Source organism: Somniosus microcephalus, unplaced genomic scaffold (assembly GCF_052327205.1).
Source record: "Somniosus microcephalus isolate GS21.2 unplaced genomic scaffold, FLI_Smic_1.0 unresolved_chr6, whole genome shotgun sequence".
In the NCBI taxonomy this organism is placed as follows: Eukaryota; Metazoa; Chordata; class Chondrichthyes; order Squaliformes; family Somniosidae; genus Somniosus; species Somniosus microcephalus.
This window is the reverse complement of record NW_028225184.1, coordinates 41,639,673-41,653,339: the sequence shown is the minus strand read 5'-3', so window position 1 is coordinate 41,653,339 and position 13,667 is coordinate 41,639,673. Positions and strand designations below refer to the sequence as shown.

Below are 13,667 nucleotides of genomic sequence, written 5' to 3'. Positions count from 1 at the left end.
ACACAGTACTGACAACCTCCTCCAACCATCTCCCACTTCACCCATAAGCTCGGACTGTAAATATTTGGAAATCGTTGACTGACAGGCGAAATAGCGAGGGTCGAAGCAGAAAGGGTCCTGGGTAGAAATGCGTCTTTGGTGGAAGCACATAACGGGAGTATTTTAAATAGCCGCCTGTTATTTGCTCCATCCGATATTTAGTATCATTGATTTCAATAGAATATAGATTTTAACGTAGAATGGGCGGCTCAACGCTACTGCTAATTTTGAGCAACTGCATTACTGGGGTACAAATGTGTCTTACTTGATCGTGCAAGATGGATGATATCGCATTTGCCACCTATGGTATTCCCCATGTATGGAACTGAATGTCCTGTGGGGTGTAGAACTTGCAGAGTGAGCGATACCGCCCATTTTCCTTTACCAGTCAAGTGGAATTCCAACCCACAGTGTCACATTGTAACGAATGAATCGAAAAACTCGGTATTCTTAGACTGGAAGGAGATGGCTGAGAGGTGATGTTGTGGAGGTGGTTAGGGTAGTACATGAGTATGGAGGAGGAAAATCTGCAACACAGCAATGGAGATGGGCGCTGTGTACAATGGAAATCCTGCCTGAATTCGACCGTTTCCCACCGGTGGGTTAATTTAAAAGTACCCCCTTCGGGTTCCTTCATAAAACATTGGGTGGTTGTGTCGGGACAGTTATGGTGCTGGGGCACAGGTTTCTGTGTCCAAAAGACCTTTTCAGCTCATTGACTCTACTCTTATTCCTATTTTGCAAACCATTATTTGGCTCAGATTTCTAACACTTACATTTTCTTCTCAGGGAAGTGGAGAAGCAGCAGAGAAATGAGGTGAGATCATTGACTGTTGAATTGTCAATTACAACCACACCTGGCCAAGATAAAACTCAGATGCAGATGTTCAGGAATAATTGTACCCTGTATACTTCACTTCCTTTTCATATTAGAAAGAAACTCCCCCACTCACACTCACGCACACACTCCAACACGCAATTAGATGTATATACATACATACACTCACAAATTCATATACATATACACAGACTGGTATACATAATCACAGAAATTCACACACAAGGACACATATATTTTCTCATACGTTCAGTGAAAGACACAGATACACGCTCATAATAAAGCATACACTCATTCTCAAACACACACATATTAAAACACACATACACACACTCAAACACACAATCATAATAAAACACACACACACTCAAACACACACACAATCACACAAACTCAACTATATTCAAACACTAATCCAGGCAGTTTTCACTTACTTCAGTAATTTTGTTTGCATCTGCACTACATCCCTTTAAATGTGTTTTTGTTCATTATCTCATTAAACTATAGCCTTTCTCATCTGGGGATCCCATATTAACAACAGCTCAATGAGAGATGAAATCCCTCTTTGTGCTCCCTGAATCGATATCGCGAATCGGTTTGTGATGATTTCATCAAATTCTTATTTTTAGCCCAATGGAAATTCTGCTCGCCAAAAAGATTGTCCAACGGGAGGAAATATTCACAAACTATGTAATGGTGCCACTCCACATGGTGAGAGCAGGAGAGAGGTCCTCATTAATCACCCTAGATGTCAAACTAATCATTAGTTCCAGGGTAACAAGGAATAACCTGGCCTGGGAACAGTTGGATAAACACATGTTCCAGGACGTGGGCAGAGAGATACTTCTACATATAACATGGGATCCATGTCTGAAATCCAATCAATACCTGTATCAAAAATTTAATGATCTGTGCCATCGAAAATAAAATGATTAATTGACGATATATGTTGTTTTAAGGAACACAGCGCCTCCTGGTGACCAAAGCAGTGAGACCCTAACATGTAAGTTCAGTTTTGTATTCGTACATCCAAAATTCTCCTTTGCATTTAGCTTTTCTTGCAGTTAACGAAAAGGAATGAACACAATATTATTGTTACATTTCTAGTAACCGTTTGTAGACATTTTATTGTATTAGCAAGCCAACTGTGAATCACATATACTGTCAATCATTCTGAATCATTTAGTGAATCTGACCAAGAATCAAAATAAACTCTGAATATATATTTTCATCATTCAATGAAAGTGATTTTTCAGACAGGGAGTGATGAGGGAGTGTCGTCAACAGATGCAGAGAGGATAGTCGGAAAGAGGTCGCTGGACCCGGCACATAGATGTAAAACAAACCCCTTTTTTATTCCGACCCACTGTGCTAATTTGTTTCTAATAGGAAATCTGATCATGCATTGTTTTAAATATTTATATATTTACAGTACAGTAGTGTAATAGATGGCAATTGCTGAAGCAAGTGGAGTCGGTAATAGCATCACAGGTTTTTGCAAACATGCTGAGAAGCTGCACCACGCCACCACTGGTGGATAGATGTAATTACAGTATGCCAAATTTCTGTCGCAGTTTTTGATTCCACAAGTGAATCAAGCAGAGGAATTTATCATGAGCAATGTGAAGCAACTAATTACAATCGGAAGTGCGATTTATAAAGAGCACAAAAGATTTGTATGGTATTGCTCATCGAATTCGCAGTGCAATAGGCATGTGGAGTCCGGGCTATGTAGAGTCTTCAAGTGCAGCATTGCAGGGTCATCTTCTTAGGGTGTCAGTCGGAACCGAGGATGACTTGCTTCCACACTAAAAATTAGTTCTCAGGTGACTACACGCTCTGTCAAAGGTGGGGCAGACGGTGGTTGAAGGGGTGGGTTGCTGGGCTGCATGGGTTGACGTGCGCTCCTTCCACTTTTTGCTCTTGTAGGGTAGTGGATTACTGGACCGGGGTTCACAGATGTAATTGAATTCCAATGTTGGCCGTCTTTCCCTTTTGTACAATACTTCACGTTTTTTTGTTATTTAATGTTAAATAGCAAAACCCTTTCAAAGATGTGAAGCTAACACATTGGGTTAGGAGGAGCATCGAACTTCTTCTCCAGTAACGTTTAATGCGTTGTAGTGCCACCCGTGGTTAGATGGTGTAACAACAGTGTGAGACATTTACATATAAAGTTTCCAGAATAAAGGATCACATAGGTTATTATAATGAGAAAAGATTGAACAAAAAGGATGACAACATTTTTACAACAGCAAGTAAGATTTTGTAGAGAGGTAGCAACATGCCTGTATGATGTAAATATTTCGGAATCAAGTGTTTCCTTATTCAAATAGCTAAAGTTATTATCATGGATAAAAATGCATTAATATTCAACAATCGAGAGTTTAGCACTCATTGAGATCACAGGACAACTCTAGATTAGGCAAGCTATCGCTGCATCAGCGATAATCCGAGAAACATTAAGTCATACAGTGAAAATCTACTGCCCATGTCGAGAGAAACCTCAGCCAACCCATCCACTTCCTGGAGAAACCGAGGAATTGAGAAGAGAAACTCAGCATAGGAGGTGCATTCACTTCCTAGTGGATAGTCAAATACCCATTGGTAGTTGCCAATGGCCAGCTAGTTCCCACTATTGAGTGTGGAGATGGTGTCCCATCCATATGATGATAAACAAAACCTCCATAGGAATAAAACTCTTTAATAAAAGAGGGAAATGCTCTAAGTATTTAAACATCAATCCATTTGTTATTGTGTTTTGTTTTGTTTAGATGCTGTTCTTAACCTGCAAACATTGCCGAGAGTAAACGCTGTAAGTTAAAAATGCACTGGGATTTTATTTTTCCATTGATGTGGACTTTTATCTCGCTCATTCCATCTCCTGGAACGATGTGTCCAAATATTTGTTGCCTTCTCCAACAGAGTTCTTCTTCTTTTGAAATATCACAATTGCCTTGTCCAGTAATTAATATACATGAGGACAAAAATGTTTTTGACCACACTTCAATATGTCTTTAAACGGCGACAGAATGATGTCCAATGCAGAATAATGAACGGATCTCTATTTTTCTAAGCGGATTGAACAAATGTATTTGCAATAGAACAATAATATTTGAGGGGTGAGGTGTAGATTTCGGCCCGCTATAGGAACTGAAGGGAAATTACAGAGTTCAATTACCACGAATGCAGCTGCAAACACACTCCTGTACAAGCGAATCTAGGCAGTGTACAGCATTTACAGTTTAACAATTGGTTAATATCTGGAATATGCAGAGCATTTTGACATAAACAAGACCATTTTCTATTTCACCCACTGAACCAACATGCGGTTTCCACGTCTTACACACAACATCCTAGTATCCCACCTGGAAAGTTAAGTTGTCCCTTCATTTTCCGATGCTGTCAGAGATAGGCGCTGGAACTTTTGGCTTAGAGTGGGCCTAAAACAGTGATCTGGATTCAGCCGCCCATTTTACACCTTACTGATGTCCCTTTCCATCGATGTCAAAGTGATCGGTGGCCGAACCCTTATCGTCCCTTCAGCACCTCTGATCAAGTAGAAAATTCCTCCCGCTCTCTGTTTCCATCATGTCCTGTTGCCCTGCTGCTGCTCGAGTGTCCCTTCTTGTTTTAAACAAACAGCATTACCTGAGGTGAAAACTTCATCTGCAAATGTAACCGTTAGCAGACAGTTAATACCCTTTAGAGCAGTGCAATATTCCCCGTTTAATACTGCTCACTCCAACAACGCTGCTTTTGACATTTTTCGGCTTCTGCCTTGGAGCATCAGCTGATAGAATTTCGCTGAACTGTTACCAGAGTGTAGTTGTTCGATTGCATTTCTGACCATTTGCACCATTCCTTTCAGAGTCAGCGAGACACCGTCCAAAACCTCGGTGAGGACTGCGTCCTCTATGCAGCAGTGAAGCTCTAGAAGACCAGGCACATCCATCTCAACAGTACCGGACAATGCCATGGTCATCAGCATTTCACCCATTAAAATATTATTCAGCGAGACTTTGTGTTTGCAAGAAGCCATCTATAGAAATGTAATCTGTGAGAAATGTCTGACCCCACTCCAGGTATTTAGTTTACTTTGTGCGTAATTTAAACAAACATTTTAGAACATGGTAACCAGGAGCCGGCCATTCAGCCCCTCGAGCCTTCTCTATGGAATGAGATCATGGTTGGTCTGAACCTCAACTCGGTTTACCCGGTTTGTGCCTAATCATTTGATACGCTGACCTAACAAAACTTTTCAATCCCTCTCTCGAAATCTCCTATTGTCCCCCAGCACAGAGCCTTTCTGCGGGTAAACTTCTAAATTTCTACAAAACTTCGCGTGAAGATGTGCTTCCTGAATTTGCTTCTGAGCGGCCTACCTCTAATTTTATAATTACCTTGATATAGATTTCATTACCAGAAGAAATAGATTACCTATAGCCAACCTATCAGATAGTGTAAACATTTTAAGAACCATGATTAATTTACACAATAATCTCCTGTACTCAAGGGAGAACAATCCAAGTCAATGCAACCTATCCTCAGAATGTAACTCTCTAAGCCCCGGTAACATTCTGGTGAATCTGCGCTGCACCCCTTCCAAGGCCAATAGATCCTTCCTGAAGAGCGATGACCAGAAATGACCGCAGTATTCCAGACCGGGTCTGACCAAGGATTTGTACAGCTCAAGTTTAAATTCCATCCTTTTTGCCATGTTCCTTGAGATAATTGTGACTGAATCGCTGTTTCTCTGTAGCCGGGCACAAAATGCAAACTTGGCCCCCAGTCCATGAATTTGAATAATCGATTAACCACCGGATTGGGGGCTATCAATTTCGCCAATACTCTCGGCACCACCTTGCAGCAGGAGGGTAGAAGCTGTGTTTTAGTAAAGTAAAACTTCTTACTAAGCTTGCACATTACAGAACGGACCTCACTTTGGGGAAATTAGAATAGATCAGGAAACTTCATGAACATCTTTGCCCTCTCCGCTACTGCTGGAGTTTCCTCCAGGAAGTCAATTCTGCTCTAAATAATTTGGTGTAAAATATGTTTTTGCTCTTACTGCCTGGGTGCTAAGTTTCACCATAGCAGAGCGCCGAATGTTAAATCTGGCGCAGAGTATCGCGCGCACCTTGAGGAATGGGATTGACTTTCCTTTCACTGATAAAAACGGGGTTTATTATGTTAAAACTGTGCGATTCCCCCCTGCCCTGCCAGAGTTTCCTCTCTGCGCTCTGCCCGGGTGATGCTTTGTTGCAGGAAATAATTATAACTGTTAATGGCATGGAAGATGATTTAATAGCTTTATAATAGCATATGCATTTTAGCGTACAGCAATGTCATGTGTTCAATATCTGAATAAAGGCATTACAATTTCGCAGAAGTCTAATTACACAGTAGTGGTGTTTGTTTATTTACTACAAGGTCCCATGAGGTTTGAAAGTCCAATAAAAACAATTTGCATTTATATCCTTTCCTTAAACGGTCCAAGGTGTTTCACAGGAAGGTAATCAGAAAAAAATTGAGATCGAGGTATCTGAGAAGATATATATTCCTTGGCTCACCTAGAGTGCAAAAATCAATCTGTCTCAGCCTTGAATATGCGCAACGAATCAGCATCCACAGCCCTCTGGGGTAGAGAAGTCCAATGATTCATAACCCTCTGAATGAAGTTATTCCTCCTGATCTCAGGAATGAATCTATTGATCCTTCGTTGCACCACTCCTAAGGCATGTATATCCTTGCTCCGATAAGGAGATAAAAATGGCTGAGACGTTAAACCGAGTCCCCACTTACTTTCTCAAGTAGGCATAAAGTATCCAATGGCACTATTCGATAATGCGCAGGGGCGTTCTCCCCTGTGTTCTGGACAATGTTTGTCTCTCAACCAACATCACTAAAACAAATCATCTCCACCTCATAACAATAGAAAATGCTGGAAAAACTCAGCAGTTCAGGCAACATCCGTGGAGAGAAATTTGAGTTGACGTTTCGGGTCGGAACCATTTTTCAAAATTGGAAAGAAAATAAAATCGATCGAAGGCAGGACTGCGATCGACAAAAGAAGTAACAGGGACAATAAAAGGTATTCGAAAGCAAACGAGATGGTTATAGGCCGGTGGAGACAAAAGACAGCTGAGATTAGGTGTGAAGTGAACTAGCAGGCAAGAGACAGCTGCCAGGTGAGAGGGAGAAACAGAAGGAAATGCGGGTGGGAAGGAAGACCCAAAACAAACGGGTGGAAAAAATTATAAGTAAAAAAGTAATAGGGGACGAGGTTATGATCTGAAATTGTTGAACTCGATATTGCGTCCGGAAGGCTGCAAAGTGCCTAATCGGAAGATGAGGTACTGTTCCTCGCATTGCACTTCGTGGGACATTGCTGTGCACAAATTGGATGCCGCATTTCTGACATTGCAACAGTGATTGCTCCTCAAACATACTTCATTTGCTCTACAGTGTTTCCTGAGTTCGTGAAATGGAAGACTTTATTTTTTCTTTCGACTTTAAAAGAATGGAAATACCTTGCCCTTACTAAAGCCCCCACAAAACATACTTTCCGCCCTCTTTCACGTCCACACATCTCCACTAACGGGTGGGTAAACCTATATCGCTCATGATACACTAGCTCCCAAAGATAAAATTACAAACGTTGTGTGGACCAGCGGTCAGCGCTTTGTAAAAGTGAGAACTGAAGATTGGGCTGAAATATGAACTGTGATTCAGAAAGTGGGAGGACCAATCATCGGCAGCCAATGAGGAACAAGAGGGGCTGCTCGCTCACCGTGGACACCATCACATATTCAGGCACTACCCATTGAACTGAGCTGTTTCTGGGAGCCTGAGATTAACTCCTGCTCCGATATAATTAAATGTTTGGAGGTGATGAGTCTGTGGGAGAGGCGCTCAAAGAAGCAAACAGCAGCCCTTGGACAGCAGCGCTCCTCTCTCTGTCCAAGGTTTGCGTGCTTAGCTGTCAGTGTGGATGTAGCTCAGTGGTAGAGCGCATGCTTTGAATGTATCAAGGTCACGTGTTATAATTTTTAGTCTCTCCAAGCACATTATGACTGTAATTATGAAAATATAATCTCTATTTTCTCTGACAGAGAGCCAGCTGCCCAGCGATACTGATGACTCACAGCTTTTAAATACTTTTCTGTTCTCAAGGTTTCTGCTCCTCTTTGAATATTTCAAAAACAGGTCTGTGGCATAAATGCAATGACCAAGGTTTAGTTTCCAAGCTGACATCCGATCTTTGAATCAGCAAGTGAGATGGAAGAACCACAGGGCGTCAAACAGGAACGAGAGCTGTGGCTGCTCGCTCAGCATTGTGACGTCACACAATCTGGCCAGTCTGTGACTGTGGGTGAAGAGCAGTTTCGGCCCACTGAATGTTTCTGGAGCCTCAGCTGTTGTAACCTGCTGCCCTCATAAAGCAACATTCAGCAACTGTGGTTAAAGAAAATGCTTGGAGATGCAACTTAGGCTCGCATACCACTGAGCTACATGTCCGGGGCACCAAGCTAATGATATCAAGGATAGAAGGACTGAGTTCCTTACTTTCTCAATGCCAACATTCATTTGCTGGACTTAAAATAAGCTCCTTTTTTGCTCCAAGTATGTACTGAATATGTGCACCTAATACAACTGTGGGTGAAGAGAAGAAACCAGGGCTCAGCACAGAAGTGTGAAAGGGGCATTGAGCAGGAAGACATGGGGACTCCTTAGGCTCCTCCCTCAGGGAAAAAGGAGACTAAGAGGAGACCTCAGAGAGGCCTTTATCATTATGAAGAGATAACAACATATAATCATAGAATCTTACATCACAACAGGGGCATTTGGCTCCGTTGTGAGAGTGCCGTCTCTTTGAACGAACAATCCAATTTAATCCCACAGCCCACTATTTGTCCCATAACTATCCTTCTAAGAACATATAAGAAATAGGAGCAGGAGTAGGCCATTTGGACCCACGAGCCTGCTCCTCCATTGAATAAGATCATGGTTCATCTTCCACCCCAACTCCACTTTCCTGCACTATCCCAATTCCATCAATTCCTTTAATATCCAAAATTATATCGATCTCTGTCTTGAATTTACTCAAGGATTGAGCATCCACAGTCCCCTGGGGTGATTAATTGCAAAGATACACCACCGTCTGAGTGAAGAAATTTCTCCTCTTCCCAGTCTTAAATGGCCGTCCCCTTATTCTCAAACTGTGACCGCTGGTTCTATACACTGCAGCCAAATGAAACATTCTCGCTGCATCTAGCCTGTCGAGCCCTGTAAGAATTGTATATGTTTCGAGAGAATATAGGCCTAGTCTACTCAACATATATTAATAGTACAATCCCCCTATCCCAGCAATCAGTCTGGTGAACCTGTGTTTGCACTCCCTCTAAGGCACGTGTATTTTCCCTTAGGTAAGGAGAACAAAAGTTTTCACTGACAGTCTGAATGCTTATCCTCACATATAGCATGTACATTGCACTTGTTGACTTGGATCAGTTTCTGAGGATCCTCGTTCTCTATCTCACATCAGTTCCCTTTAGTCAGTCCACTATCAATCAGACTAATCCCGTTGTAACCCTGTAGCTCCCTACGAGGTGTTACCGAGATCTGGAGCAAACTGTTCAGATGCTGCTGCCGACTTCCTTTCGTTAAGTTTCTGCTCATCTCCCCTGTAAACATTAAAAGAAACTACAGCAAAGCAGCAATTGTGAAGGTTTTGTGACCAGACCAAAATCCGATGTCTGAAACAGAAAGTGAGGTGGAAGAACGACAGGGAGTCAAACAGGAACAAGAGCTGTGACTGCTCGCTCTGCATTGTGAATACACACGATCCCGTCAGCCAGCGGCTGCTGTGAGCTGAGATGTTGAGGAGTCCGGGTTGATGAAGAGCAGCTCCGGGCCAATTCAATGCTGCTGGAGCCTCAGATGTTGGAACAACTTGCTGCCCTCATGAAAAGTGGATGTTTAATCTAGTGGATGGGGTGCCGAGCAAGTGCACTGTAATCAAGGGAAAAATTAACGGGCACTTGGGAGCTTTAAATTAGTGAAGTAGAGCCACCACGAATTTGTAAAAGGCAGATCGTGTTTGACTAATTCAATTCAAATTTCTGCTAAAGTAACAGGGCGGATTGATGAAGGGAATGCAATGGATGTTGTCTACATGGATTTTAGGAAGGCATTTGACAAATTACCACTTAGAAGGCTGGGTACCAACATTGCGCCACATGGAATAGGCAAGTTAGATATGGAATTGGCTTAAGGACAGAAAACATCGTGTTGTGGTAAATGGTTGCCTTGCAGACTGGAGAATCGTAGACAGTGGTGTTTCGCAAGTGTCTGTGTTGGGGCCACTGCTTTTTTGAAATGTTTAAATGACCTGCATATTTGTATACAGAGTAGAATTTCTAAAATTGCTGATGACACCAAACTTGGGGGTGGGTGACAAACAGTGGGGTAAATACCAATAGACTGCAACAGGACATAGACAGGCTAGCAAAATGGGAAGACAAGTGGCAGATGGAATTTAATACAGAGAAGTATGAGGTGATGCATTTTGGTAGAAATAACAGGAAGGGGCAATATACACTTCATGGCACAGTTTTAAAGAGTGTGCAGGGAGAGAGGGACCTGGGAATTAATGTGCATACGTCCCTGAAGGTGGCAGGATATATTAGGAGTGTGGTTAGCAAAGCATATGGGATATTGGGCTTCATAAATAAAGGTATTGAGTACAAAAGTACTGAAGTTATGATGAACGTTTATAAAGCACTGGTTATGCCATAACGGGAGTATTGCGTTCAGTTGTGGTCACCACATTTAAAAGAGGAGATTAACACAATAGCAAGGATGGGTATTAGCACTAATTATGTGGTACCCGTAGGGTTAGAGCTGACACTTACCTAGGGGCAGAAAAAGATAGTGGGAGTTGTATACAAACACCCAAAAATTAATACTGAGTTTGGGGCTGACATTAAACGGGAAATTAGAGAAGCGTGCAATAAGGGCACAGCAGTTATCATGGGTGAATTTAATCTACACTTAGATTGGGCTAACCAAATTAGTAACAATACTGTGGACGAGGAAATAGTAGACTGTATACGGGATGGTTTCCTGGACAAATTTGTCGAGGAAACAACTAGAGATCAGACCATCTTAGACTGGGTATTACGTAATGAGAACGGATTAATTAGCAATGGTGTTGTGTCCGGCCCCCTGGGGAGGAGCGATCATAATATGATAGAATTCTTCATTAAGGTGGAGAGTGAAATAGTTGAATCAGAGACTAGAGTCCTGAATTTAAATAAAGGAAACTACGATGTTATGAGGCAGACAAAGGGATTAATTAATAGGCGGAAAATATAATATGAGAGTAAGCTTGCAGGGAACATCAAAACGTACTGGAAAAGTCTTTATAGATATGTGAAGGGCAAAAGATTGGTGAAGTCAAGCGTAGGTCCCTTGCACTCAGAATCAGTGGAATTTATACTGGGGAACAAAGAAATGGCAAAACAATTAAATACATACTTTGGTTCTGTCTTCACAAAGGAGGACACAAATAACCTTCCAGAGATGTCGGGGAACATAGGTTTGAATGAGAGGGTGGAATTCAATGAAATCAGTATTTTTAGGGAAATTGTGTTAGGGAAATTGACGGCATTGAAGGCCGATAAATCCCCAGGGCTGGATAATCTACATCCTAGGCAACTTACAGAGTGGCCCTAGAAATAGTAGATGCATTGCTAGTCATCTTCCAAAATTCTATAGACACTGGAATAGTCCCCATAGATTGGATGGCAGCTAAATTAACCCCACTATAAGAAAGGTGGTAGCGAGAAAACGGGGAATTATAGATCGGTAAGCCTGACATCGGTATTGGGGAAAATGCTAGAGTCCATTATAAAAGATGTAATAGCAGAGCACTTGTAAAATAGTGACAGGATCGGACAAAGTCAACATGGGTTTACAAAAGGTTAATCATGCTTGAATAATCTACTGGAATTTTTTGCGGATGTATCCAGTAGAATATATAAGGGAGAACCAGTGGATGTGGTGCATTTGGACTAACAGAAGGCTTTCGATAAGGTCCCGCATAAGAGATCAGCTTGCTAATTTAAAGCACATGGCATTGGGGGGAATGTATTGAATTGAATAGAGAACCGGTTGACAGACAGGAAGCAAAGAGTTGGAATAAACGTGTCTTTTTCCCAGTGGCAGGCAGTGATTAGTCGGGTACCACATGGATCGGTGCTAGGACCACAGCTGTTCACAATATACATTAATGATCTAGCCGAGGGAACTAGCTGTAATATCTGCACGTTTGCAGACGACACAAAGCTGGGTGGGGGAGTGTGCTCTGAGGAGGATGCAGAGAAACTCCAGTATGATATGGACAGGTTGGGTGATTGGGCAGATGCATGGCAGATGCAGTACAATGTGGGTAAATGTGAGGTTATCAACATTGGTGACAAAAACAGGAAGACAGATTATTATCTGAAAGGCAACAGATTCGGAAAAGGGGAAGTACAAGGAGACCTGGGTGTCCTTGTGCACCAGTCGCTGAAGGTAAGCATGCAGGTGCAGCAGGCGGTTAAGAAGGCAACTGGTATGTTGGCCTTCACAGCGAGAGGATTCGAGTAAAGGAGTAAGGATGCCTTGCTGCAGTTGTACAGGGCCTTGGTGAGACCATACCTTGAGTAATGTGTGCAGTTTCCGTCGCCTTATCTGAGGAAGGATGTTCTTGCCATGGAGGGAGTGCAGCAAAGATTCACCAGACTGATACCTGGGATGGCAGGAATGACGTATGAATAGAGATTGGATCAATGAGGCTTATATTCGCTGGAGTTTCGAATAATAAGGGGGGATCCATTGAAACTTATAGAATTCTAACAGGACTAGACAGACGAGATGCAGGAAGGGTGGTCCCGTTGGTGCAGGAGTCCAGAACCAGGGTTTACAGTCTAAGGATAAGGGGTAAGCCATTTAGGACTGAGATGAGGAGGAATTTCTTCACCCAGAGAGTGGTAAACCTGTGGAATTCTCTACCAGAGAAGGCAGATGTGGCCAAATTATTAAATATATTCAAGAAGGAGCTAGATATATTTCTTAAGGCTAAAGGGATCAAGGGATATCACAGAAAGCAGGGACCAGGTTCTGAATTTGGATGATCAGCCATGATCTCATTAAATGGTGGGACAGGCTCGAGGGGCCGTATGTCCTACTCCCGCTCCTACCTTCTATGTTTATTTGTTTGTATGTTTCTCAGAAGGATGTGAAGACACTTGAGAGGGTGCAGAGGAGATTTAACGGTGATGGGGGATCTTAGTTACAAGGACAGGTTGGAGAAGCTGGATTTTTATCATTACAGCAAAGGAGGTTGAGGTGTGACTTGATAGAGGTGATTATGACAGGTTTGCCTTGGCTACACGGGGAAAGGCTCTTCCCAACAGCTGATGTTACAATGACTAGGGGACACAGATTTAACCTTTTGGGCAAAAGATACAGGTGGGATGTGCGGAAAAACGTTTTGATTGAGCGAGTGGTGACGATCTGGAAGTCGCTGCCGTTAGAAGAGGCTGGAAGTGGAGACACTCAAATTTTTCTAACGGAGACTGGATAGGCACTTGAGGGAATTAAAGTTGCAGGGCTACGGGGTAAGAGCGGGGGAATAGCACTGACTGGATTTCTCTATAGACAGCCGGCAAGGACGCAATGGGCCGAATGACCTCCATCTGTGCCGTTATGATTCTATGACTATGTTTGAAACGATTGCTTT

At 42.4% G+C, this 13,667-nt stretch overlaps 1 long non-coding RNA gene across 1 annotated transcript; it reads left to right on the top strand.

The window, feature by feature from the left end:
• The first annotated feature begins 1,833 nt into the window (after nucleotides 1–1,833).
• Nucleotides 1,834–6,261, top strand: LOC147087231 (uncharacterized). The gene is made up of 3 exons (XR_015075601.1): nucleotides 1,834–1,880; nucleotides 3,652–3,692; nucleotides 4,749–6,261. It is a non-coding gene; the product is annotated as an uncharacterized LOC147087231 (long non-coding RNA).
• The last annotated feature ends 7,406 nt before the right edge of the window (nucleotides 6,262–13,667 follow it).